This window comes from Motacilla alba, chromosome 4 (assembly GCF_015832195.1).
Source record: "Motacilla alba alba isolate MOTALB_02 chromosome 4, Motacilla_alba_V1.0_pri, whole genome shotgun sequence".
NCBI lineage: Eukaryota > Metazoa > Chordata > Aves > Passeriformes > Motacillidae > Motacilla > Motacilla alba.
The window spans coordinates 7,455,029-7,480,750 of record NC_052019.1 but is presented as its reverse complement, the minus strand read 5'-3'; the positions used below and the strand labels follow the sequence as shown (position 1 = coordinate 7,480,750).

At 43.5% G+C, this 25,722-nt stretch overlaps 1 long non-coding RNA gene across 1 annotated transcript; it reads right to left on the bottom strand.

Moving 5' to 3' along the window:
* Window positions 1–1,752: 1,752 nt before the first annotated feature.
* LOC119700578 lies at window positions 1,753–15,124 on the bottom strand. Its single transcript, XR_005256813.1, has 3 exons — window positions 14,987–15,124; window positions 3,452–3,525; window positions 1,753–2,129 (listed from the first exon to the last, which is right to left on the bottom strand). It is a non-coding gene; the product is annotated as an uncharacterized LOC119700578 (long non-coding RNA).
* Between the last annotated feature and the right edge of the window lie 10,598 nt (window positions 15,125–25,722).

Below are 25,722 nucleotides of genomic sequence, written 5' to 3'. Positions count from 1 at the left end.
AAGACTTGGACCCAGGAAGAAAGGAGGGCTGGAATTGGCCTCTGTGTGCCTCACACATGGGAACAAGAACCACAGTTAGAGGCACAGATTTCACAGCTCAGATTTTCCACAAATACTTCTCATTTCTGAATTATCTGCATTTTATGCCAGAGGTCTAATCTGAGTCACCAAATCTATGTACCCACAGTCTATATTTAAGTAGTATTACAAGTGCACAGAATAAAAATCCAGTCATGAGGACAGAGGACAGTAAAATTAACCAGGGCAAAAGCCCTTCCCACAATCAGACTGCATCTAAAATATTTAAAAGATAATAGATAATATATATATATCCTTGCTAGGTGAGTTCTCTTTGGCCAATGAAAGGGATGTAAGCAGCATGCTCCTTATAGATTCTGCAAATTCTTCACACTTCAGCAATGATAAATATTGATGGGCTTGTGGATTTTGTCACCTTTATATTTGCTGATGACAAATTTCTCGAGGAAGGTCATTTAGCCACCATCTGGATTTAAAGTGATTTGAGTGTGAAATGGATGAAACTTGCTATTCCTGGGAGTTTACATCTCCAGCTATCATTTGTATATCATTTATATATATATTTGTATCATTTCTATATCATCTCCAGACAGATTTCTTGCCGCCATATAAAGAAAAGTCAGATGCAATGGTGAGCTGTTCCAGGTAAGACCCACATATGGCTTACCTGTCCAAGAAATTGCATTTAGAAAGGGGTTTACAGCCAACCACTGATAGGATTTGGTCTGCCTCCAACCTTGTTTATTTCCAGTTAGTCCTTCAAGCTGTGTGGTAGAGTCCACTGTTGTCTAAAATCACTTATGTTGTGTCTTTAGACTGAGCCCTCTTGAGCACCACAGAAGCATGAGCTGTCAGCCCTGCATTGCCTCTCCCACAGAGCCTGGACACCCCAGATCTCTGGGGCTTTGTGCCTGGAGATGGCACTGGCCTTAACAAGGGAGGAATCTGTGATGACAGCCTCTCATCACTTCCCCACCTGGGAACATGAAGGGAAGGTTCTCCTCACCTCTCTGCTGATTTCTGCTGAAGAGTTTTAAATACCCATCAAGGAATCATGTCCCTCCTGCTCTACACCCTCCCCAGGCTATGCTTTTTCCAGCGTACACTCCCATTTACATTTTTCTTCTGTTCATATCATCTTTTCAGCAAACCAAAGAAACAAGAATCCAGAAGGCTACAAAGTCATATCAGCAAACCTCCTTTCAGGATCAGATTGCTTCCAACAACTTCTTCACTCTGATTTCACTATCTCTGATTCCAAATTCCCACAGCACTGCTTTAGGCTGGCCTTCAGCAGAGTCACTCCCATGACTGGCTGATAAAACTTAGCTGAAGTCATTGGAACCCAAGTAGCCCCAAACCAGAGGAATGGGGGAAATCCAGGGGAAATGGATTCTGCTTCCCTTAGCAGCTGTACATTTTAGGGGTCAGGTGAACCAGTCTTCCTAAAGCAATAGATTTTGCATCTCCTATGGGGAGAGAGAGGAAGGTACTTAGGAATTCTAGGACGGGAGGGTCTGCCCAGCCGAGAGGGAACTGTCTTCACTAACTATGCTGGCTTCACTGACATTTTCACCCAGTGTAGGAGGATCATTCCTCAACATGCCTTAGGCAGGTGGACTGGATTCCTCCACCAGCACTTCAAATGACTGCAGAATTAATTACATGTGTGTCTTCTTCCAGCCAGAAAATATTACCAGGAATCACGGAATCCCATTTTATTTCTGTCCCCAAGATACAAACAGGAACTTTTCCACCAGATCTTAAGTGTTTTATATCCCCATTATTATGTTATTTCTCTAAGATTTTGAACTACAACATCACTTGCTGTCAGCTCTCCAAAATTTTACTACCACCTGCAAGCCCCAGCAAATCCCAGCCACAACTGCCTTTCACAACATCCGTCTCCGCATCAGTGAAACCTGCAGCTTGTAAAGAGCAGATGCAGCTTGATGCAGGCAGATGAGACATCTGAGCAGTGCCCAGGGGCTCTGCCATTTCCAAACTGCCTGGTTTCCCTTTCCAAGAACTTGTCTCTTCTGCACACTCCCTCTGCGTGGGTCGGCTTCGGGATGGACGGCTTCCAGCTCCTGTGGAAAACAAAGGACAGGCACATCTGGCAGAGAAGCTGCCAGACACTCATAAATCATGACTGATCATGGTGTTGCTGTGACGTGCCACAATGATGCCTTTGAAGAGCTGTACCGAGCCATGATTTGATGAACCCAGCACTGCTTCTGTCTCTCACGAGCAGCAACGGCTGCTTTGGCGCCTCGCAAGAGCTGTGGCTTGCACAGCACAGAATGATCCAGCTTTCCTCATCCTCCCTCCCTTGGGATGGACTTCCCACCAGGCAGGAGAGGCGCTCTCCCCACCCACCACCATAAAAAACATGTGAGGTATCAAAAGAAATCAAGATGCCAGCCACACCAAGAAACACTGGGGCCTTCTGGTGTCTCTGACGTTCATTTTTCTGGTGCTCAGGCAGACAAACCATGCTTGCTCACTGGTTGAAAATCAGTGGCCTATTCTGTAAAATTCTGAAAGAAATTAAATATGCCAATGAGACATTTCCACCACACTTTCTGAGTTGGTACTGTCTCTGTTGAGTCCAAAGGGCTGAAGGCATGAGGTAGCCCATGTTTAGCACAGACCTTTTGAAAAAGGGCCACCTCATTGGCCACCTCAATTTGATCTACACTATAGAAATATTAATTAATTAATTAATTTCAAGCTTTGCTCTTACAGAAGTATGAAGCCCCATCTGCCTGCCTTTTGTGGACTGATGTCAAAGATTTCACTTGAAATGGTACTGACATTCCTCTGTCTTGTACCCCGACCGCATCCCGTACTAGGCTGGTCAAAAATGAGGAGGAATTCAGTGAAAAAATGCATAGATTCTTGGGTCTTCTGGGAAGGAAATTAAAAATTTGTGATAAATGTTGCCGATATTTGGAAATTGGAAATACTGGAACCAGCTGTCACACCCATAGATTTTTCTCTGCCTGAAAAGGAATCATTTTTGTTGTGCATAATGGTGAGAAGGGTGGGTCAATGAAGAGTAAAAAAGAGTCAGGAAAAAAAAAAAGACAGGCAAATAAAGTTCATTCTCATGATTCAGGTATTGAAATGAAACCAATAGATGTGAGTCAATACCAACTGTACTAAAAATTTACTGGGTAGCTGAGGGACACCATAATCCATTCACCAACATCCTTTGCAGCCTTTAGAATTATATTTTGTGACTCCTTCCCTTACCGAATTGCTCTGTGAATAAAATAATTTATTGATTATAAAATGCTCAGGACCTGAAAAATTTAGACATAAACATTTCCTAGGCTGTTGAGACAATCATGATGGCCATGAAACCAGAACATGCACAAAATTCAAGATTTTTTGGCAAACAGAATACCTTTTCTTTTTTTCTGACTCTGGTGTAGCAAAGTCTGGTGTGCTCTCTCATTGGCTTTATTTGTTTTCAGAGGTCTGCAAAACAGATACGAAATTCAAAGTGGCAGTTCCTTTCACCTCCACCATGTCTCTGCTGATATAATCCCACTGATTGCAGAAATATTTCCCAGAGTTGCATCCAGAGCAGAGAGAACTGGAAATGTCCTACATTTTACCTGAAACAAACAGCTGTCACTGTTTCCCTTTTCAGCACTTGCCCTTCTCCTAGAGTAACACAGTGAATGTCATGGGGGGGGTCACTCCCAGGCCTTCCCTTTACACATGAGCTTTCCACCCCATTTAGCTCCCTGAGTTGTTTATGTTTTTATTCACAGTCAGTTAAGCAAATATATATGGATAAACCGTATTTTCCTCTGCACCAAGTTGTATTTGAGTCATTGGAGCGTTGTACCTTGCCCAAGACAAGGATGTTAAAAATAAAGACATATTAAGAATGGCTGCTCTGTTCTGGGATACTGAATCCCACTACTGCAGCTTTCCAGGTTATATAGACCATGTGGGATGTGGTTAAGATCAAAGATATAGACTTTTTTTTTTCCCCCAGAAAGCCAAGAATGGCGGGTTTCCATAGAGATGTAAGAGAAATTTTTTTAAAAAAAATTTAAAAGTGGAAATCCTCCAGGTTGGATGTAACCCTCCCAGTCACTCCTCTGCTGGAAAGCAAAGTTCTACAGCTCAGCTGAGCAGCACCAGCGGAACCACTCAGCCATATGGTCTAATTATGGCTTTTGTGTGTACTTTCCATGTATAAATGACTTTCAGGATTGCTGTCAGGGACAAGCAGCACACTGCACCGCAGTGGTGCCAGTTCTCATCATTTCATTATGTTTTGTCACAACTGGCATCCTTCCCAAACATCAGCTCTTTGACTCGGCCGATGAGGGGAGGATCTCGGCTTCCACCAAAGCCGCATCTCTGGCCTCCAGGCTCGCAGATCAAAGCTTGCAAGCATGACCTGATGGGAACTCCAGAGGGCTCAAACACGGGGACACAGGCACAAAGTTCAGTTTTCTGCAGAGTGGCATGTTTTCTGGGCTCACCCCATGGCAGAGGGCGGTGTGGCAGGCAGTGCTGCTGCACAAACCTGCATCGTCGCAGGAAATGCCCCGCTGGGGCAGCATTCAAGGCTGCATTTGTGTGCACAAACACACCTTCCACACTGCTCCTGCAGCTTCAGTGTCCACAATGCCTGACTTTTCAGCTGCTGGAAACAGCTCTGGATGGCTGACAAGGAGAGGGTTTCCACTGAACATTTTTTAATTAAAAGTGCTGATTCCAATCAACCGGCTAATTTGGGACTAATTTTTTTTTCAATGTGCTGCTTTCACAAAGCTATTAAAAAATTGGGGTAAACTTTATTTTTATGCTTTCAAAGTAAACCTTTATACAGTTTTGCTTTCAATGCTTTGCAACAGATGGGGTGATTTATCCTCTGGAGCTGCCTAACTTTAGATGTAGTATGAAAAGAGCTTGTCTTCAAAGTAATTAAGTTAAATTAAATTATTCTCACTTTAAACAGATTTAACAGAAATTAAATCATCCTCACTCTGTAGCTACATTTAGATAATTTTTAAGACATTTTAAAGCCTAAACCATAACACTACATGTAAACCAGGGCAAGTGCTTTGTCACAATCTCTTTTGTAAACAAAATGAAAATTTCAATCAAGTCAGTTAAATGAATATTGGTATTTTGGTTTGCCTGCAGAATAGAAGAATCATCTCAGCATGCAGCCTCTTTCTTTTCATGGCTATTGGCTGTGTGCTTCCATGCAATAGAGTACTAGGTAAAAAGGCAAGATTGAAATCCATTTCCTTTAACAGACAAGCCTGACAGCTGGTTGTATTTTCCAGAAATTTTTGATCAGCAGGAAAATAAGTTCAAGAGGCCATCAATATTCTGAACAACCAAAGGTCTTTCCCACTGAGCAGTGTATCTGTAATTAGCTCAGAAGCAATGGGCTCAGATCTGAGCAGAGATGATGCAGACAGAAAGCTTGTAGGGCACATTCCCCGTGCAACAAGATCTGCCATCTAAAGAGAGAATTAGAGTTTTCTGTGAGTGTTGAACTGCAGCAGCTGATCATGGATGGCCACAGGGCACTGGTCACATCCAATGCTGCACCCTGTACAGCCAGACACCTCCCTCCACAATACAAACAAACAATTCTGTGCCTGGACACACATCATGGACTCAGACATTTTGCTCCTAGAAGCTGCCCTAAATGTTACAGATGCAAAACTCTCTACACTGAATTTCTCTGGAGCCAGAGGTTGCTCCCTGGCCTGGGTACCACTGACAGTAGAGATTGATCTTTTTTGAGAGGCTGACATCTCTCTTCATGCCACATTAAAACAATCCCTCCCTTTCTACTGCTCAGTAAATGAAGAAATCTTTGATGGGAAATAGCATTTAGGATTGATTACACAGTGTCAGTTGGTTGGGATTTTTTCATTTTCAAGTACATAGATTTAAATTCCAAACTAAAACATCATTTGTGAACAAAAACAAAACAAAACATGTTATTCTGTCTGAGGTTCATTTTGAAAAGCTGAGAATTTGGTCCTTTCTCCAGCACACAACTTTCAAAATTTCTGTGCAACTTAATTTAGTACTTGCATTGTAATAGGATTTTATTTCTCAATGAGAACATGCTGCTGGCTGTTGTCCAGCCAGCTCTAATTACTCCTGCTTCATGTGGCTATGGGGGAATCCAAGCCTGTACATCCTATCTGTGCTGTCTGTCATTACCAAAGTTTAATGCCATTTAGTTTTCTACTGCTTAATCACAGCCTATGCTGAATAAAAAGCAGTGAGCAGACCTGCAGGAGGAGCGTGTTTCCACTGACATTCCTTGGGATGAGTGTTTTGCTATTCAAAGCTTCTGATGCTGTTCTCACTGTTTGTTCTGCTTCAAAGCTGGATTACCTGACAAGGATTCCTTCTGCCATGTATTAGGTGTGTCATTATTCCTGAAAAGAAATGCCAGGTTATGAGGTATAAAATAGAAATCCTATGTGGCCTGTGATACTGCAAAATTCCTCTGCTTTCCTCAGCAATTAAGACTTTTAGGATCCAAGATGGATGGTGTACAGTTTCCTTTCACCTTCACCTCCTTGTTAAATTGTGCACGGAAACAACCTTGCTTCCAGTTCCTCTGTGAAATGAAACATTAATCAACACTCCTCAGTTAACAATTTGCAAATTGTTTCTCAACCTTCAGAAAGGTCCAAGCTTGGGTTTAAAGCATAAGGAAAAGGAGAACTCAGCAGGACTCGGCTCAGTTTCTGCCCAAGATTTACCCTCTGATGCAGCCCAAGTCTCTGTACCTGCTTCCAAATCTCTGAAACCTGGATAAGTATTAGATCAAGGACAAGGAAAACATGAAACTGAGCTTTTCCTGGCTCTTTCCAATGCAGAAACATCAACATCTCAGTGAGATGGCAAGGCTTGAAGCACATCTAAGGCTCACTGATCTCCTAAGACTCGGTAAACTTCAGCCGACTGATGTTGATATGCTGCTCTATGAGCTGTGAAAGAGCTGCTGAAGAGATGTACAGTTCCTTTTCAAACCACAAACTGATCATAAATAAAAGTTTCCGTCCTATAAAAGGCAATTTAAGGATACTGCCTACTGTCTCAGATGCTGTGCAGTAGTTTCTCAAACTGCAAGTCTAAACCCTCAGGAGTCTGGAAGAGGAAGGCAAAGTGTAGAAAAGGATTATAAAAGTTATAACACAGTGGCTTATCTAAATTTTTAAGCATTTAATTGAGTATTAGGATGTTAATCATTTTAAAAAATAATAATTTTATGATAATAAAACCAAGAAAAATAAACAGTATTAGTTCTAACCTCCTGGAGTTCAGAGAAGCGGGGCAGCTGAGTTCAGCATTTCCTGGTTTCCACAGCTACTGAGTTACAAGAGACAAATCAGAAGGTGCTGGAAACTTCTGAGCTCAAGAGTGATATATGGAGAGTCCACAATAAGAGGATCCCCTCCTGATAGAAGAATAATTAATGACCACACAAAAATATCAGGTTCTAACATAAGAAAAGGCTTCTCTGTTAAACTTTGGAGCTCCTTGACACTGGGTGCTCAGGATATCAGACGTTTGCCTGGGCTCAAAGAAGCCACTCGGCAAATTCATGGAAGAAGAAGCAGCACAGAGATATGAAATACAAAAGGTAATTTGTAGTTAAGCTCCAAATCAGTGATAGGAAGGGCATTGTTTTTGACAAGCAACACTGCATCTGCCATTTTCATATGCTCCTCTTCCCCAGATCAGTAAGACACAGACTCCCAGCCGGAGAGGATCATCTCCCCCAACAAGTTACAACCTCTTTTCCACCTCTGTGCTTCCTCGGGGGAGGGGGTGGGAGTCTGCATCTACAGATGGGAATTATCCAGCTCATGTCCTTCACTCCGAGATTATTACACGAGCAATTAGAGGTATTTAGCAGTTCTTGGGTAGTGTAAAGACTTTCACACATGCAGAGGAAACAGCTGCTGCTGCTCTGGAGGGAACCAGCAAGATGATGCCAGCAGCAGACAGAGGAGCTGCTGTTGCTAACAAGCAGAGTGCACCTGAGTGAAGACACAGCTGAGCTGCATCCAGAAAGGAATTGAAGGCAGGTGTGTGCATGGGAGAAGATGAAGCAGCTCCTGATTGCACAAACTAAACAATCCATCCACCCTCCCTGTGATGAAGGTATGGTTATGTGGAGGAGTTATCACAGGGAAGAGGGGAGGTCTCTGTGCAGGGTCATGTTTTTATTTGGAAACACATCTATAGGAGCTGTTGATCACAGTGAAGTGCCTGAGCCACTGCACACCTTCATTGGATCAGAATTCAGCACAGCAGTATTTAATTTCTGATTTTAGCATGGCCTTTTGGTTTTGTGTCACTGAGTTGCTTAATATTTTGAGGCTACAATTTTCATGGGAGAAAATCAGTTGGAATTTTCACGGGAGAAAATCTGTTGGAAAATATGTGGTGTGGTGCTCTGACTATGAAGATTACATGCCACTTGTACTAAGTTTTGGCTGTCAATCTCTGTGCAGTGCCCAGCACAGCAGGGGCTAAACTTTATTTGGCATGGTTTGCCTCTGCTGCATTAATGAAGCAAATTTCCTGTGTAGATAGCTTCTCATGGTTGGGGTTTATTTGGGCAGTTTTTAATTGTCCCTTTCATTTTATTGTGGAAGATGAATTTTAATTGTTTTTTATATGAATGTGCCTGTAAAACCCAACAGCTTAAGGAATCATAGGCAAATTATACCTATTTCTTGTCTATGTTTTAAGCCTTTCTGTTCCCATTTGACAATCTTTGCAAAACCTTTTCCTCCCACACAGGAAAGAGAGATTTTCAGCTCCTCAGAGGCCCAGGCTTCTCAAGAGCTGTGCACCTGGGTAAGATATAGTTTCTGTACAGCACATGTATTTCCAGCATCTCCCAGGACCTTTTCCCTGTGGTCATCAGGGATCTCATAAGAAATGTGCATGTGCATGCTCTGAGCTGCCAACAGACTGAGCATGAGGGGATAGACTGTAAGAGAAATTAAAGTGTTCCTTCAGGAGACCTCAGTCTGACTTTGGGTTACACTGAACTAAATCACAAGGTGCTCCTTCAAAATCCCTCCCTGTGAAATGAATCTACAAACTGGAGAAAAAAATGGGCCTCCACAACAGTACAGCCTAATGGGTTTAAGAAAAATGCAGTGGAATTGTGTTAATGGCCTGCTTGGGCCTCGTGGCTCTGTATGGGAATTCTCTGCAGTTCCATCAGTCACACTAATGAAGGCACCATATCCCAAACCCTTCTGTAGCCAGAGACTTCTGCCAATCAAGTGTTATGCTCATCCTAGAGCTAACTTCATAATGTTTTCTTTTTGTTGTTTGCTTGTTTGTTTGGGTTTTTTCCAGGGGAATTGCCTCAAGCTGATCTGATCCTAATCTCATATTGATATAATTTTCTTTCTTCCAGGAAGGCTGCTCCTGACAAGTGTGGGGTGAGGGAATGCCAAACCAGCTCCTGCTGGTTGAGTGAAACCTATGGGTTGGGTGAAATTCCAGGTTCTTGGCACCTGAGAGATTTAGAATCAAGGGAGGCAAAATGTTAGAAATGATGTGTTGGAACAAGAAATAAACATCTTGGGTTGTATCCAATCACAAAGATATCACAGGTATCTGGTCCATCAGCAACTTGGAATAAAAAACAAAAAAATGAGCCCTGAAGTCCACAAAGTACTGACATTCTTCATCTACTGCATGAAACAGGAAATTAGCGTTGAGGGAAATTTGCAGAATCATTAATAACTGTTTTGTTTTGGGGAAAACCTGTTGGACATCTATCCATCTCCTTCGCTTTGTGCTGTTCTTATGCTTGCATGAAAACATTCATGCTGTGGTTATGTCAAGAGCTCAGCTCATCCGTTCCCATCTAGTGCAGGATAGGATGGGCTGGTAGGTGCTGGAGTCAAGAAAGTGTTTTGAAAAATAAAGTAAATGGCAGCCTGTTCTTCTCACAAGGCTTTGTGTCTGGATTTGCAGACAGATACAGGAGAAGATTCAGGAAGTTGCCATCTCTGTGTTTCTTTCACAACTGCCAGGTCAAGAGCTGGGCCTTTCCACCCCTGCTCTTGGAGCAGCCTCTTGCCCTGGGAGCAGTCCCAAGATGTCAGTGGCAGTAGTCATGCAGAGAAACAGGGCAACATTTGGCCTTTTGTTTTACAAGTTGTGCTTGTAATTGTGATTGCTCAAGCTTCCAGACAACAGAAGTACTGAGAAATCAACCTCCTACAGCCAAAACTCTGCAGTTTCTGTTAAAACGGCTGCATTATAAATAACACTTGATCATCCTTAAGTAGTCTCTGAGATGTTAATGCTTCATGTAGTTACTTGGAGGAGAACAGGGATAAATCTACTCTTTAGCCTGGGAGGAAACATTAATTGCTATTCTCTGCGGCAAAACCAGCCTGACTGGGCCCCAAAAGACTGAGTTACTCAGGAAATATGGTTAATAGTTGTACTGGTGAATGGACATTGTGAGTGTCATGACATTACCCAAGGCATTTGCCTACCCATAGTTAACTGTAAAACCATCCCCAGCCAAAAGATACCCTTCTTAACATTATTCTGCTTTTCTGCCCATAAAAAATGTTATAAGGCTTTTGAATTTGACCTGCAGAGCAGAGAAAACTGGTGGCAAGAGCCCTTGAATAATGGCACATCATTATGCAGACTTTATTTCTCCAAGTATTTAGAGAGAGTTATCATAAACAGGGAAATTCAGGGAAGTTCTCCATCCCTTCCTTTGGTGGTTACACAACTCCAGTGACTTAAAGTCAGCTCTCAGCCCTGGGAAAATGCCTGCTTTAAATGAGTCTAGCAGAGCTTTATTAATGCTCCATTCATGCTCATTTTCTTCATGCAAGCTGTCACTATTTGTCAGCAGCTGCTGCTCGTACAGGACGTTCATCAGGTTCAAGTAGGCAGCAAAAAAATGAGTTTGTTGTATCAAACCTGGCTCTTTGAAGCTGTGTGAAACACAGTTGTTGCCACCTCGGGGAGCTTGGAGCAGCCACATCAACAGCCTAAAGCTCAGCCGAGCCTGCCAAAGCCCGGGGAGCACTGTGCTGAGGTCCTGCAGTGCCAGTGGTGCTCCTGGCCACCGTGAGGCAATGTCACCTCCTCCAACCCCACCAGAGCACAGCCACCAGTGCTGCTCTGCTCAGCCCCTAATCCCTTCCTGGCCCCAGCAGGTCACCTGCAGCCTCTGGGCCAGCGGGGCTGACCCTGTCCCAGCAAGGAGCTGAAATGGCTCTCAGCAGCAGTGGCTGCTTCAGTGGGTTTCACAGGGAGAGGGTGAGAGACTCAGGGCAGCTGAGGTTTGCTGTGTGCATTTACCCAGAAGTGCTGTGGATGCTCTGTCCCTGCAAAGACCCAAGGACAGGCTGAGTGGGGCTTTGAGCAACCACTGGTCTAGTGGAACATATTCCTGCCCATGGCAGGGGGGTGGAATTAGATATCTTGAAGGTTCTTTCCGACCCAAATAATTCTGTGATTCTGTTATTGATTACCAACTCCTCCTGATGTGTCTCTCCTCCTCCTGCTTATTGACCACAGTCAGAGCTCTGCAAACAGCACCATTAAGCCAGACTTTATCACCAGGGACAAGATTATAAAAAACATTTCTACTTTATTCCTAGTCTTTATCTTCTTTGCCCTGATGACAAAGCATACTAATATTATCCTAATAGCTAGTGCTGCCCAAATATAGGTGAGGTTTGCCAGCCAGACACAAAACTAACATCTCTCTGTCCCTCCCCATCCACCCAGCTGCCCAATTGCTTCAGCAGCTGCTTTAAAGCCCATGTGGAAGCACAAAGATCCCAGCAGCAAGGGGGTGTAAGGAACTGGCTTTAATGTGGAGATGCTTTCCTCTGCCTGCATCTATGGAGCATCTCTGGGGCAGGGCAGAGCATGCCAGCAGGGAGAGAGGCAGTGTCAGAGGATCACTGCACTAACTCCTTACAGCACTGCTCAGGATAAAAATGAAATATGGGATTGATTAGAGTATAAATCTTCCAGCAAAACTGGCCAGTAAGGGGAGCAATAGCAGATGAGTCCTTAAATTCAGAAAGGGGAGCAACAGCAGATGGGTCCTTAAATTCATCACTGAATCCTGGCTGCTATGCACAGCTCGTCTCTTAGTTGCTGCCAAGACCCCTGCAGACACCAGGGGCTGCGCAGACCTTACAGGTGTGTGTCTGTCTGTCTTCCAGAGCTGACAGAACACTGTGATCTGAACAGCACAAGAGCATGAATCTCACCCAGCCATTGCGCACCAGTTTATCCCCTAACCAAAGCCTTTAGTAGGTTCCCAAGGTCAGAGGGGGAGAATTATTTGGATGGGAGTCCCATAGAGTAATCCCAGAAAATATAAAAAATAGCAAGAGGAACTTTGTCCCTGAATCAACGCTCCTGCAGTTGCCCTGCACAGCATTAACATGGAGACCAGCAGGCTGCCAGAAGTGACAACTTTCCTAAGAGATTTAAAACCAACATTCCCTCTGACAGCTTAATCCCTTGCATGTATATAGCACTTCACATGCCCAAATATTAACTGATTCATGGTTAATTAACTCGTGGTTATAAATTTCCCCTGGCACTTTTTGCAAGACTCAGGATGTAAATGTTAAACCAAGTGTCCCAGGCAAATTGCAGCACTGTAAGAAAAATAATAGGGCAGATCATCACCTGGTCTAGTGCAGTTCTGTAGATTTACTCGAGCTCAGGGCCTGACACAATTGCTCTTGAATTCATTACAGCAAACTGCAATGAATGAAGTGCAGAGCTCCTTCCTGTATTGGACTCCAGTAATTAATTCCCTGCTAACACGGGGGACATGGTGTACAACAGAAAGTTCACATTCATTCAGATGAGTATTATGACATTGTCACGGAGGAGCTGAGGAAGACAAGGTGTTTCAAGGCAGTGGAATTGAAGGAGTATTGCAAAAGAGAGCCCTCTGTATGAAAGCTGATGATCATAGCACAGCCTACTCCTTTGCTTGAGCAGCACCCAAAGCAAAGGGAAATTTTATCCAAAAAGAGACTCTGCAGGGTAGCTCCTTCACCTCTCTGCATTTCCCAGAGCTGGTGAGACATTTCATTAAAGCTCAGGTCAGCTCCCCAGTGGCCTCTGAGAGGGAACACATACATCCTGAGCTGCCTCTCTGGGAAGGGTTGGGAACATACCTCCTTCCTCTTCCATCTTGCTCCATGCTCAAAGTCTTTGGGGACCCTCAAAAATTTTCCTCAGAGCTAGTTTTCCTTTGAACAGTGCTAATCTAGTGAAACCAAAATTGTAAGGATTCTCAATCCATGATTTTTGACCTGGTGAGGAAAGTTTTCAGAAATATTAGACAGCTACACACACACAAACATCTCCTTCTGAGTCTCTGTATGCATATCAGCCACATTTTGGCTTACAGCTCTACACTACTAAGCCTAATATTTAATGAATCTAATAAATATTTTGCAGTAGTTCAGTGGTTTCCCTTCCAAGAAGAACTTGTGGAGGGCTCTGATTAGTACCTCTGGCTTTTCCTGGCATCTAGCCTCTCTGTAGAATGTTGCTGCACTGAACTTAAAACCCTTTTTCTGTGGAGAAAAAGCATAAAGAAATATGGTAGAAAATAATGAATGGTTCAGAAAGCTATCCTCTCTAGAAGTGCAAATGCATGAGAATAAGACAAAACAAAGGCTTTTACAGGAAGAAACTCCTTCTTTTTCTGTATGGATGTTACTAACCTGAGAAACCTGTTGTGTGATTTTACAAATTAGGCACAAAGAGATTTGAGGTGGGGAAAAAGGATTCTGATATTTTATGGCATGAGGAGGCATCTAGCATTCTGAGAAATGAAATGGTATCAACTAAGTACCAGCTAAGATATGTCAGGAAGAAACACACTGTCAGGGCAGATTGTTCCATAGGCTAGTCCCATGTAAGAGAAAAAGAATCCTGGGCATGGGAGAAGGGTGAACAAGAAAGGCATGAGGAATGGAGCTGTCCTCTGCACTTAAACCACCTAATAGAGAATGTTTGTGTTCTCAAGTGCCTAATGAAGCCTGAGGTCCCAGTGCAGCCTATCAGCAAGAGCATTAACAGAACTGCTTTTCTCCAGCCCACGGCTTATTCACACTTGTAAGGGCTCAATACTTTTGAAATTTCTGCCTTTCAGTTATGTTTAGTTGAAGTCAGCTTGTGAGTTCCAAAGTAGTTAGGGAACAAACCTGCTAAAAGCCACACATGTGCACCACCCAACATGCTGTGTGATGGCACCAGTCTTGCTCTGACACCAAGCTAAGAAGGGGAGTGAAGAGGTGTGATCACTCCTATGACCCCTTCCCAAAACTGTGACCCAAATTGACAGCAGCATTTCACACTTGGCTTCCCAGAGGGCATTCAGAGCTGTGCTCAGGACCAGGACCAGGATGGCAGGCAGGGCCCAGACAGCTTCTGATGTCCCAAGCACAGTACTGGGGGCACAAGAGAGACACAGGGGCACAAGAGAGACACATTCCCTCTTTCCTTTTGCCAATAAGTGTTTCTTTAAACAGAACAATTTTAGGCTGAGGGACTTCAGTAACTTCTCAGATCCCTGAGAAGAACATTTTGGCCCTGTGTGACTGGGGGACAGAGACTGTGGTTGCCAAACCCCAGCACCCCTCTCGCCACGCTGCACAGACAAACCCCTGAAGCTCCTTCCCCACCACCTTCCCAACCAGGCGTGCCAGCCTCCACCCGATCCACTGGAGCCATCACTCAGTGGTTTGTGATGTCCTGAAACGCAGTTTACATTGCAAAAAGCTCTAATACGTCCCTGGAAAGCAATTAAGGGAGAGCTGCACATGAGTGCTAAGGGGTTTGCTCCACAAGCAGATGTCCTCTTGGCAGAGGCACCACCGACCTCTCGCTCCGGCGAGCTCTGCTCCGCCTCGGAGACGTGGCGAGGAGAGTGACAGTCCCACTCCTGAGCAGCCAGGCTGACTTTTATGAGGCCTTTCCCCGGAAATAAGAATCACGGTGAGGCGAGGCGATCTTCCCCTGCGGCTGCTGGTGTGGATTATGGAGCTGGCAGCAGCAGGAAGGCATTAAGGAAAGCTCCCAGCAACGGGTAAGTTTTAAAATGAAAGCTGGCTCAGTGCTAATGTGCAAGTAATGTGTCCCAGCTGCCTTTAATAAAACAGCCAGCTGAAACTCAGCATCATAATAAACGGAGCAGGGATTTCACAAACATCCTGGCTGCTCAGAAAGAGGCTGACTTTTCTTCTTCTTTTTTTTTTTTTAAGTATTTTTTTTCCCCTCAGAGCTTGATTAAACATTTCCTGTTTTCAGCTTTCCAGAAAGGTCCTCATGAGCCTTCCCCTGCTGCTCTCATGCTGGCAGCTTCATTTTTCAAGGCCTTCTCCTGGTCCTGGTGTGACACAGAAATGGGAGGATTTGCATGGACCTGGTGTCTGGGCAAGAAATGCCTCTTCTGCAGCTGCATTCCCATCATGTTCGATGCCATCCCTGCAGGCACAGGGTGGCACAATGCTGAGGGAAGCTCCTATACCCGGTGGTCTCACAAGACCCCAAGGAGGAGCCTTATGACCTGTCAGTTCCTATTTGCAGACAAGCTGAGGAAAAAGCTGTCTACAGCTGGGAAATAAACCTTGGATTTCTGCTTTTGCTGCTGGTTCAGGCCAAGTCACCCTAAGGCTGGACCATCAGAGCTGATTGAAGGTCAATAACACACAGAGGAACAAGCCCCTGAAGCAGAACCTGATGAAGAACATGGGCTGGGTTTCATCCCATTGAACTCAAGTCAGTGGAGCAAAATAGGCACCTTTGGGAATTATTAATTTGAGTTTCTTTCCACTAACTTGAGTTTCTTTTTTAAATTAAATTTAAAACATCCTACAAGCATGCAGATATGACCGTGTACCTCTTACAAGCCAAGCCTTGCATGCAGCTCAAATCTGGAGGAGGGGAGGAGATTCTCCTGGCCATGCCAGTCCTCTTGATCATCTAAGGCTTCCACAGCTCTTTGCACAAACTCCTCTACATCAGGGAATTGGAAGAACTAATGTGCTTTTATTTTCAATTTTTTCACCTCCAACTCTAAAGACCCATCACAGCTTGTCACCCAAAATGAAGGATGGAAGCAGCCTTGAAATTCTCCCACCCTGCCTCTGCCTAGCCAGGGAGCAGGATGGGACTCCTGGCCTCCAGCTGAGGTACGCCGGCGTCTTGCCAGCCTATAAAATCAAGTTTCACCAATTAACTTTCAGTAGGGGAGGGTCTGGCTAGAAGTACTCAGCTCTAATCCCAGATAATGTGTGACAACTTTCAGTATGCTCATTCCAAGTGTTGAGTGGGCTTCAGTGCTTCCTACAGCTCTGTAATATATGCCACAAATGCATAAATCTTTTCTGTGGCACAGAAGAGAGAAAATTCTCAAAATGCTGACTGCAGCAGAAATAGAAACATCTCCTCATCATCTCCTGGTTTTAGTGGTATGTGTCTAAATATTCTAGAATTCCAGCTTCACCTATTGTTTAGAAATGCCTGTGAGTTCTGTGTTGTTTTCTCGAGAGCCAGCTAGGTATCCCCTTGTGTTTTGGAATTTAACTTCATCTTGCCTTAACTTTCCCCATCTGACAAAGGTGTTGCCAGGATTAATTAATAGTGTAAGGTAATGATTAATGAGTAGATATTACAAAACACGACGTGCCGCCGGATGCTGAGGATTTTTGGGGAAGTTTGGAGAGCAGCATTCCTAAGGAGCTAGTCTGAGCTTGACCTCTCTTGATCATAAAATCATCATACATATTCCACAACATGGAAATGTTCTCTCATGTTCACTTTTGGTAACAGGCTGGTGAATGGTGAGGCCTTCAGTTGATGCTTCTGGCTACCCATAAATTTCTGCAGGATTTGTAACATTCTGAGAGGAGTTCCAAGGAAACAGATTAATTTTCTTTCCCCCGCAGTCTTATTTTACTTTGAATCCTCAGCATTTTCTTTTCCTAAAACAAGGTATCAAAATATCTTGGATGGAATATTTCAATGCATACTGTGAAACACCTTGCCAAAAAACATTCATTTCAAATGGTATTTGTTTGGAGTACCTGAGTTTTCTTTCAGCCTCAGGAATTCTGCTTAGCGCAACTCCATAATATTTCAAAATGGAAACAAAATAACATTGAAATTTATCAGCCATATGCAGTGCTTTTTTAGACTTTGTGCATTGATCATGGTTAACTGAAAAAAAGTTTTTTTGGAGTTTTCTCCAATTTTTCTACTCGTGTTACTCTTTTTTTCTTCTTCTGTATGATCTTTTTATCCTGTTAGAAAGGTTACTTCAGGTTGTGAAGAGAGTGTAACATTTGTCTTGCCTATTATCAATATTTCTAAATAAGGGTTAGTGAACCATTTTACATTTTCATGGATTTTCTTCCAAACACGAGTACAGTCACTCTACAGAGGTATTTTAGAACAGCTCATGCTCTTTATGATTCTGTAACCTATGCAATAGACTAACCCACAAATGCAGGAGAAAAGGTATTGCAACAAACTGCTGATTTTTTTTTTTTTGACATCTCTTTATTTCAAAAATGTAACATTCTTTAAGGAAAAGGAAAAAAAATAATAAGAAGAAAACCCTCCTTGGCAAATTTTCCCTTTCAAAATTTAAAGACAATGCTCTTTCTCACTGTGGCAGCTGCTTCCATTTGAGGACTAAAGAAAATAGATATTTTTCCTGTTGAAAAAAGTATGGTGGAGAAAAGAGTGAACTCAGTATTTGTCTCTACCTAAGTCGTCCTATTGCACAAAACCAAAATTAAATACAAAATCAAGAATCAGAACTCATCCTCTCCATTTTAATTATGTTACAAGGTATAGGTTATCTTCCCAATTGGGAGAGAATTTCTCATGAAAGTAAGTCCTGGACAAAAATGACCTAATCTTAAAAGTAAATGCTGTTCCAGAGGGAAGGTTAGGTTTTGCTGAGCTGAAACTTTTTGAGATTTGCTGATCAAGCTTTGCTGCAATCACTGCTTTACTCTGCAAATTGCCATTGAACTCACATCTCAGACCTCAGACAAAATTGTCACAGTCATACAGTGCACACCCCAAACCCAGCCTGCCCAGAACAGGTGGACAATTTGACCTTTTGAACAGTTGTGTCTTTTCATTTTCTGTTTCTAAAGCCTAGAGTTAAATACTGGTCTCAACAAAACAATCTTGAAAGAAGCCATGGGATAGCACAACCTGTGTCTGCTGCACAGCCACGATGAAAAGGGAACAAGCCTCTATTGTGCCTGATGCAGCCCCTTCCCCCAGGACTGCTGGTTTGACACATAAAGCCAGGATAAAGGAGAGGGGCTGTTATTATCCTTTCCACATCTCCATTTTTTGGGCTGAGAACCAGGGCAGGAGGTGCCATGACTTATTCCTGGGCGCACACCCAAAGCCTGTGCCAGCAATGGTGTTTAACCCAGCTCTTTGTCCCTGGCCAATGTTTTATCAATAACACCCATTTTTCCTTCCACAGATTTTTTTTTTGTCCAAACAAATACACATGTTTAGGCTATCCCTGCTCTTTTTCCATGGCACATCATCCCTGTCAGCCATTCCTTGGCACCTGCCCAACCAATGTGGCCATTGTTTGTCAGCAGCTTCATCCCTCAGAGCACCATGTCATTGTCATGGTGCTCCACTGACATCAAAGGTCCCAGCCAAGATGGAGGCGTGGCTGTTTTAAACATCACCTAAATTACATTTTGATAAAATAAACCATTTCATAAAGTGAAAACTCTTCTAATACAGTTGACACATAACCAGATTTAGGTACAGCATGTCCTTGGCCGTGGATGAGCAGCTGCTGTTCACACAAGTCATCATTTTTGGGCAGGAGGAGACAACACCCCATGGCACCAAACCATCATTCTTGGAAGAAAGAGCTATTTGTGATTGGGACAGACAAGTTGCCTTTGCCAGGTTGGAGATGACTCTGGTATGGGCACACCCAGCTCATTCAAACTGAAGTGTAGCAGTATCAATCTCTAGTGGAGACCTGCTTTGGCAGAGCCAGAGATTAAGTTGATGTCTCCCAACCCTGTAATAAATAAAGACAGACATGAGTGTTGGGAGGACGTGATCATGTTCATGATTTTAACCGAGTTTTTATTGCAGGAGAGGCTGCTAATTTTAACCCCATCCATACTAATTAATAGTCAAACATGTCTTGTTTCCAGATTCTCCAGCAGTCTAAATAGAAAACCTCGCACTCATTTTCAGGAAATAAGGTGATTGTTTTGAAAATTCTACATCCATTTGTATTTCTTGTGACTTTAGGGACAGTGTATTGGGCTGTGGAGGAAAGCCCACCTCCATCAGCAGGGGCAGAAGGCATGGAGAAGGCAAAGTCCCTTGTGCCACCCATATTTAGCCAGGGGCATGGTCTGCCCCAGGAGTAAGAGTCATGGGCACTGTACCAGCACCATCCATACCAGGGACAGGGTCTCACTTCAATATCAAGGATAAAAAACTTCAACTAGGTCCTCCTGCAGACTCTCAGGTTGACTTTACCTGATGTATCTAGCCGCAAGGCCTTTTATTTCCATTTCTTTGCACGGTTGCGCACTTCCTAAGAGTTGTGCCAGAAGTGGGAGTAAGGAGACATTACACACAATGGTGCCCTCAGAGCACTTCCAGCCATCAGCACAAGGGAGGGCAGGAAATCTTGCCAGAAGCTCAGTTTTTCGGAATGGAAGTGTTTGGATAAATACTGACTGCTTTGAGGTTTAACCACTCTGGAGAAAAATGGGGAAAATTGGGATGGAAATGGCCTCTAAGATCACCCAGGCTCATTTGTCTGCCAGGATAGGGTTATGCTTCTTCTCCACTCTGTCCAGTCCTGGCATAAAATTTCTTGCCAAGAAGCCAACCTGCTCATTTTGGTAAGGCAGGAGAAGTCCTCATCCTGTCAAGGAGGGCAGTTGCTCAAAGCAGGGGTTTTATGCCTTTGAGGCAGCAATTAATGCTGGCAGTCCAGCCTCAGAATCACATCACATGGTTATTTTCTTCTGGAAAAGGACTCATGTTTTACTTGTTTTCTCCCCTTCTTCTTCATTTTATACCCAAATGAAATCAGTGCCAATTGAACCAAGATGCCTTTTCTATTACTCACCATTTCCATCTCTTTTCTTTTCCCTCTGCATGTTGCTGAGAAGTCATCATCATGTCCTCATGGGGAAAGAGTAACACCTCACTCTACTAGCAGTTGGCCCAAATTTTCCTTTCTCAGTTTTATCTCATTGCTCCTCCATGTACCTCCACAAGAGGTACAAGCTGTGAAGTGAGAAATGTTTTCCTCCCAGGAATCAGTCCAAATTAACATTTCCCTTTGTCTATATAATGCATTGTCCAAAATTTTGGTCAGATTCTCAGCCAGTATAAAGCTCACAAATTCATATTCCCTATGATTTTATGGCAGCTGAGAATTGATGTAAAATGCAGCTGAGGAAAAAAATGAACCTCCTTTTTCAGACTCTCCTGGCTTCACAAAGCAGTCATTTCCAGTATTGCTGGAAGAAATCATCCCTCAGGTAGGATGGGCAAAGAGACTTTCCAGCGCAGAAAACAAGTTATTGTATATATTCATATAATCTTTACACATCGGCAGTAAAACAAGATGCCACTGTATGCAGGCTAAAAAGCTCTAGGGTTAAAAGCACAAGCAATCAGTCCCTCAGAAATTTGGATTTTTGTCAGGACAGCTTTTGTAGCCACATTAATCTTCACAAACTATAAGGCCATTGACGCCTTCCAAAAGCATTTCCTGCCCTGCTGTCTCAACACTCACACATTTCTGCTTGCAGTGGAAGCCCTGCAATGAACATGTGCACCAAAAGTTCTGAGGGGTGAATAAGACACACAAGAAATATGGAAGCCAAGAAACATGATGGCTAAAACAGGCTGGATTTTCATCGCTGGTGGCCACAACAACAGCTATAGAAAGTGTAATAAGAACGGTGTTTCCAAGAGGATGTGAGGTTATGGATCCAGCAATATCCGTAAATGCTGTCTGCTCTCCAGTGTGACCACATAATAGCTAAACTGCTGTATTTTCCACATTGCTCAGCTAAACAGCTTAAATTGGACCCTCTCAAAGGCTGAAAGGAATCAATTTCATCCTAAACAATTCCAAGGCCAATCTGACCAAAGCCTTTGATTCATGCCAGTTAAAGTCAAAAAAAGTCACTGGTTATTGTTCAATATTCAGCAGCAGAGTGAAGAGCAATGGCTGCATTCACCTTGTCCTCCCCCTGCAGAGGTGACCAGCAGCTGGTAACTGGGATTGCTCAGGGGTGAGGAGCTCCCTGGCTCAGCCCTCTGTTACCACCTCCATCTCACTGCAGCTCTGCACCTTCCTTACCTGGAAGCCATTAACTCCCTGATCTGAGCTCCCCTTCCAGGGGCCACTCTGCAGAGAATATTGCTGACCAGTTCCTGGTATGTTCTTTCATCTGATGAAAGAGCTTATTTAAACAGAAACCTGAACACTGCTGCTCTGCCAGGCACTGGCTGAAAATATGTTAGTAGATGCTTTGTCATGAGCAAATCCAGACCAGAGTTTCCCTCTAGGTTCCTCGAGTTCCAGTTATGAAGTCCTCAGTTTTCAGCCAGGTAGGTAAAAATGTTTCACATTTTTACAGATGGGGGAACTGTGGTGGAGCAGAGAGTGTAAGAAATGCACCCAAGATCAACAATGGTATTTTTTTGTGGCAGAGTGAAGAGTCAAGCTCAGATCTCCTGCCACGCAGTGGGGGTACTTTCACCACCACACCACCCTCCTTCCTTTGCAAGCCTACTAGAGCTGGGTTAAGGGACAACACTTCAAAACCAGTGGCACCAGCCATCCCACAGAGAGAAAAACAGTGCCCAGGGTCAGCGTCTGGATCGCTAAAATGCAGAAGTGAGACACATCATACACATCTCCTGCAGAAAGACAAGCACGTGGTCATGGCTGGAGCATCCCACCACCATCTAAGGCATAAAAAACTAACTTTTGGCTGCAAATAAAACTACAGAGAGCTCATGGAAACCACTTGAAAACAGCCCTGCCATTCAGCTTAGGGCCTGAAAGATCAGACCACCCAGTCCAGCACATGAGTTATGTGCCATGTACCTGGTGATCAGCTGGGGAAGGAATTAATTTCACCTAATTCAGATGCCTACAAGGTAGAGCTGGCCACCCTCAGGTTCTTCAATAAATAATCTTTAGGTGACACTTGTCTGACCTACTCTAAAGCTCTATTTTAAGATAAGTAGAGTTATAACCTGGATATTAAAAAAAAAAAAAAACAAACCAGAAAACACAGCCCCAGAGTCTGGCATTGATGAAAATATCTATGTCCATGCATCTACTTTTGATCCCATGTATCTCACCCAACATGAAAAATGGGAATAAACTAAAATTGAAGTAGAATTCCTTCAAAAACCTGTGAAGTGATGCTTAGTGCAAAGTGGCTTTATTTGATATACATATGTATTTCATGTATGTAAACACAGTGCAATTTGCACTGCAATATTTGCCCACAGTAGAGAGCTGTTAGTTCTGATCATGGGAAATGTTTCCATTATGAAAGATGGCAATTAAGTTGACTGGTTTTTACTCAGTCCTGTTTATCAGCAGAGTAAGGTCATGTTCTTATTTTTCCCTGGGCATAATGGGAACCAAAAAGTAAAGAGCCTCTCCCTGACTTCTGGGTCTCTTCTTCTGGTCATGTCTACACCCAAAACATCCTCTTTGTGGTCAGCTGGGGCCATGTGAACAGCTGATTCTGGTAGCTTGGGGCTTTCTGTTACTATCTCCTCTCTCCTTTTCTGGTGTTTCTGGCACATTTGCTTTTACACACCCAGAATTCAACCAAAACAAAACCCTGACTCCAGGTTTGTCTTCTGCTGCCAGTGGAACACCACAGGCAGTACATCTGGGTTTCTGAAGGGCCTCCATACAGCTTCTGCTTTGGTAAACAACTTCTATTACTTAAACTAAGACCTACCTGCCCAGAGTGGAGGATGGCCATAATAGCCAGAAATTCAGTGACATTTTGCAGAAGTAACCAGACATGGGTGAAACAAGCAGCAGGGTTTGTCCCTTTCAGCTCAGTCCCCTCCTGAGTGATCCTGGACAGGCCTTACTTTCAATCACTTCCTATTTTGCCAGATTGAACTGTGTGGGCTGAAATGTTATGCTCTGAATATCTGCTGCACTCTAAAAGTTTCGAGCCAATTTGAGACAAAACATTTCAGGAGATTTCGTGCACAAGACAAGGGAAAAATACATTCCTTTGCCCACGTTCAGGAAGCTGTTTCACAAAGAGTGAGACTGAGGAAATGTGGTTTCACTTCAACACGCAGGCTGGGCTGGTAACTCACCCCCCCAGCAATTCCCCTCCTTCCCCCCTGTCCTCTGATCTGCCCCCCTGGACAATGAGCAAAACTCACCATGGTTGTCCTGAGCCACCTGCCTGTGGACAGACTGGCCATGATAAAATTTGGCCTCTTCTCACCTTTTTCAGAATACACACATGCATCTCAATTCTCTGCTCAGCCATGAAGTTTCAAAGAACTTGCAGGACCTTTATTATATTGGAGTTCTTCCCTCTTTCTTCTCTCAAAATTGGTTTGCAATTAGCCAAGTGATTAAAAAAAAATGAACACAGGTAGGCAGAGGGAATTAACCTTCTTTTCATATAGGTTAATATCTTTATTGGACCTTTATTAGTGGAATTACCAACTCTGCTTACAGCCCAATTAATACATATTCTGTGTAATAATGTATACCTAAACACTGTGGAGAAATGAAAATTCATAAAGCATCTAATTCAAAGCTTTCCAGGCTTCCCTGTGCTGCTTAGGCTAGAAAAACCCTCCTCCTCCTGCTTCTCCTTCTCTTTCAGTCATCTGACTGCATTTCATCTTTTTCAGCAGTGCATGAGAATGAAAAAAGTCAATGAGAGTCTACTTGAGGAAATGTTATCTAAAATATTAAATGCTTGGTAGCTTAGGAGAGAAATGTTAGTGGTCACTGCCCGGATCAGAACAAGTCTTCCTGTGTAAAACACCAGCTAAATTATATCTTTAGGGCACTCACAGAGGACACACCGGTATGAAAAGGTTTTTTGACCATTTCTCTGATGTGACCCTTTGGATTCAGTTCAGGTAAATAGAGTGTCATGGAAAATGTGTGTTGGCCACTCTTCCCCTTGCACTATTTGTAAGGGATGTCAAGAAGACAACAAATCCCAGCCAGTCATCCAACTAGGCTAATGAGCCACAGAATCACACTATGCAAACCCATTGTTCTGCACACAGTATTTTGGCTGACAAAATACCAGCAAATTAGTACTGAAACGCTGAGACACCAGAGCTGCAGTGTTATTATCAATTCTCCTTCCACCAGCCCTTCCTCCATGACGAGAAGGAGCACACAGACAGGCCTTTTCATGTGTCCCAAAGTGTCTGAGATGCCCATTAAAATGAACAATTCATTCTCCTGGTGTTGCATGAAGAAGTCCCTGCTCCTTGGTGACTGCAAAAACTCCCTGAATACAAGAACATGCATGTAATTACCAGCAGCTCTAAGGTTAGCATAAATCAAAGTGAGAAGTCAGCTGCCAGGGGCACTTCAGAAGCAATGCCCACGTCTCAAATGGAGCTGAGCTAAAGCAATAGCCCCATCCAAGTCCCTGAATGGGCCATGCCTTGTAATGGGCTGGCACAAAGCTACATTATCCCACAAGCTGCACCTGCTTCTGGAGCTGCTGTATCAGCAGCAAATAGAGGTGCCACCTGGCAAGATGGCATTTCCTGAAGCCTGCAGTGACGAGGCAAAAAAAAAAAAACCTTCCCAACAAACAGATGGTGCCCACAGAAATGGGAGTTATATGGAGACAACAAAGGGCATTACAGCAACCACTAACACTCTGCTCTCAGCCCCCTCTAAACTGTCACGCACATCCTTAGTGGGTGGTAAAGACAGGCCTAAATTCAGGTGCCTTCTCTCCCAGGAAAAAAAGGATCTTGTTTTTCAAGTTCATTGCTCCTCAAACTGTATGAAAAAGATTAGAATCACAAAGACCCACTGAACAGTGTCTGTCCCTCAGCATAAAGACAGCAAAAAATAAAAACCAAGGCCTGACAGTGCTAGAAACAGGCCATCTGCAAAGGGATGTAAATGTGACTGGGCCCCCAAGTCATGGCTTAGGGTCTTGGAAAGCCAAAACATGCTGACTGAAAGCATGCAATTAGTGCCAAGAAGAATATAAAGTATGGGAATACAAGGAGTGGGGAGGTGGTCAAATCTGCAAGAAGAAAACAAAAGCTTGTTTATCCTAATGAATTAATTGCAAAACATGGAAGTAACACACAATCAGAGGTGACTCTGCCATTGGTTACTCATTCTGAGGGTGTCCAGCTCCAGTTGCAGCCACCAGTTACAGAACAAATGGCCTAAAAGAGAATTACTTCCTGACACACAAGCATTATGCCCTGAAACATAAGAGTTTATGCCTTTCCCATAGACATTGTTTATGTAGTCTGTAAAATGTTATTATTATGATGCTGGATAGTCCTGTCATCTGCTGA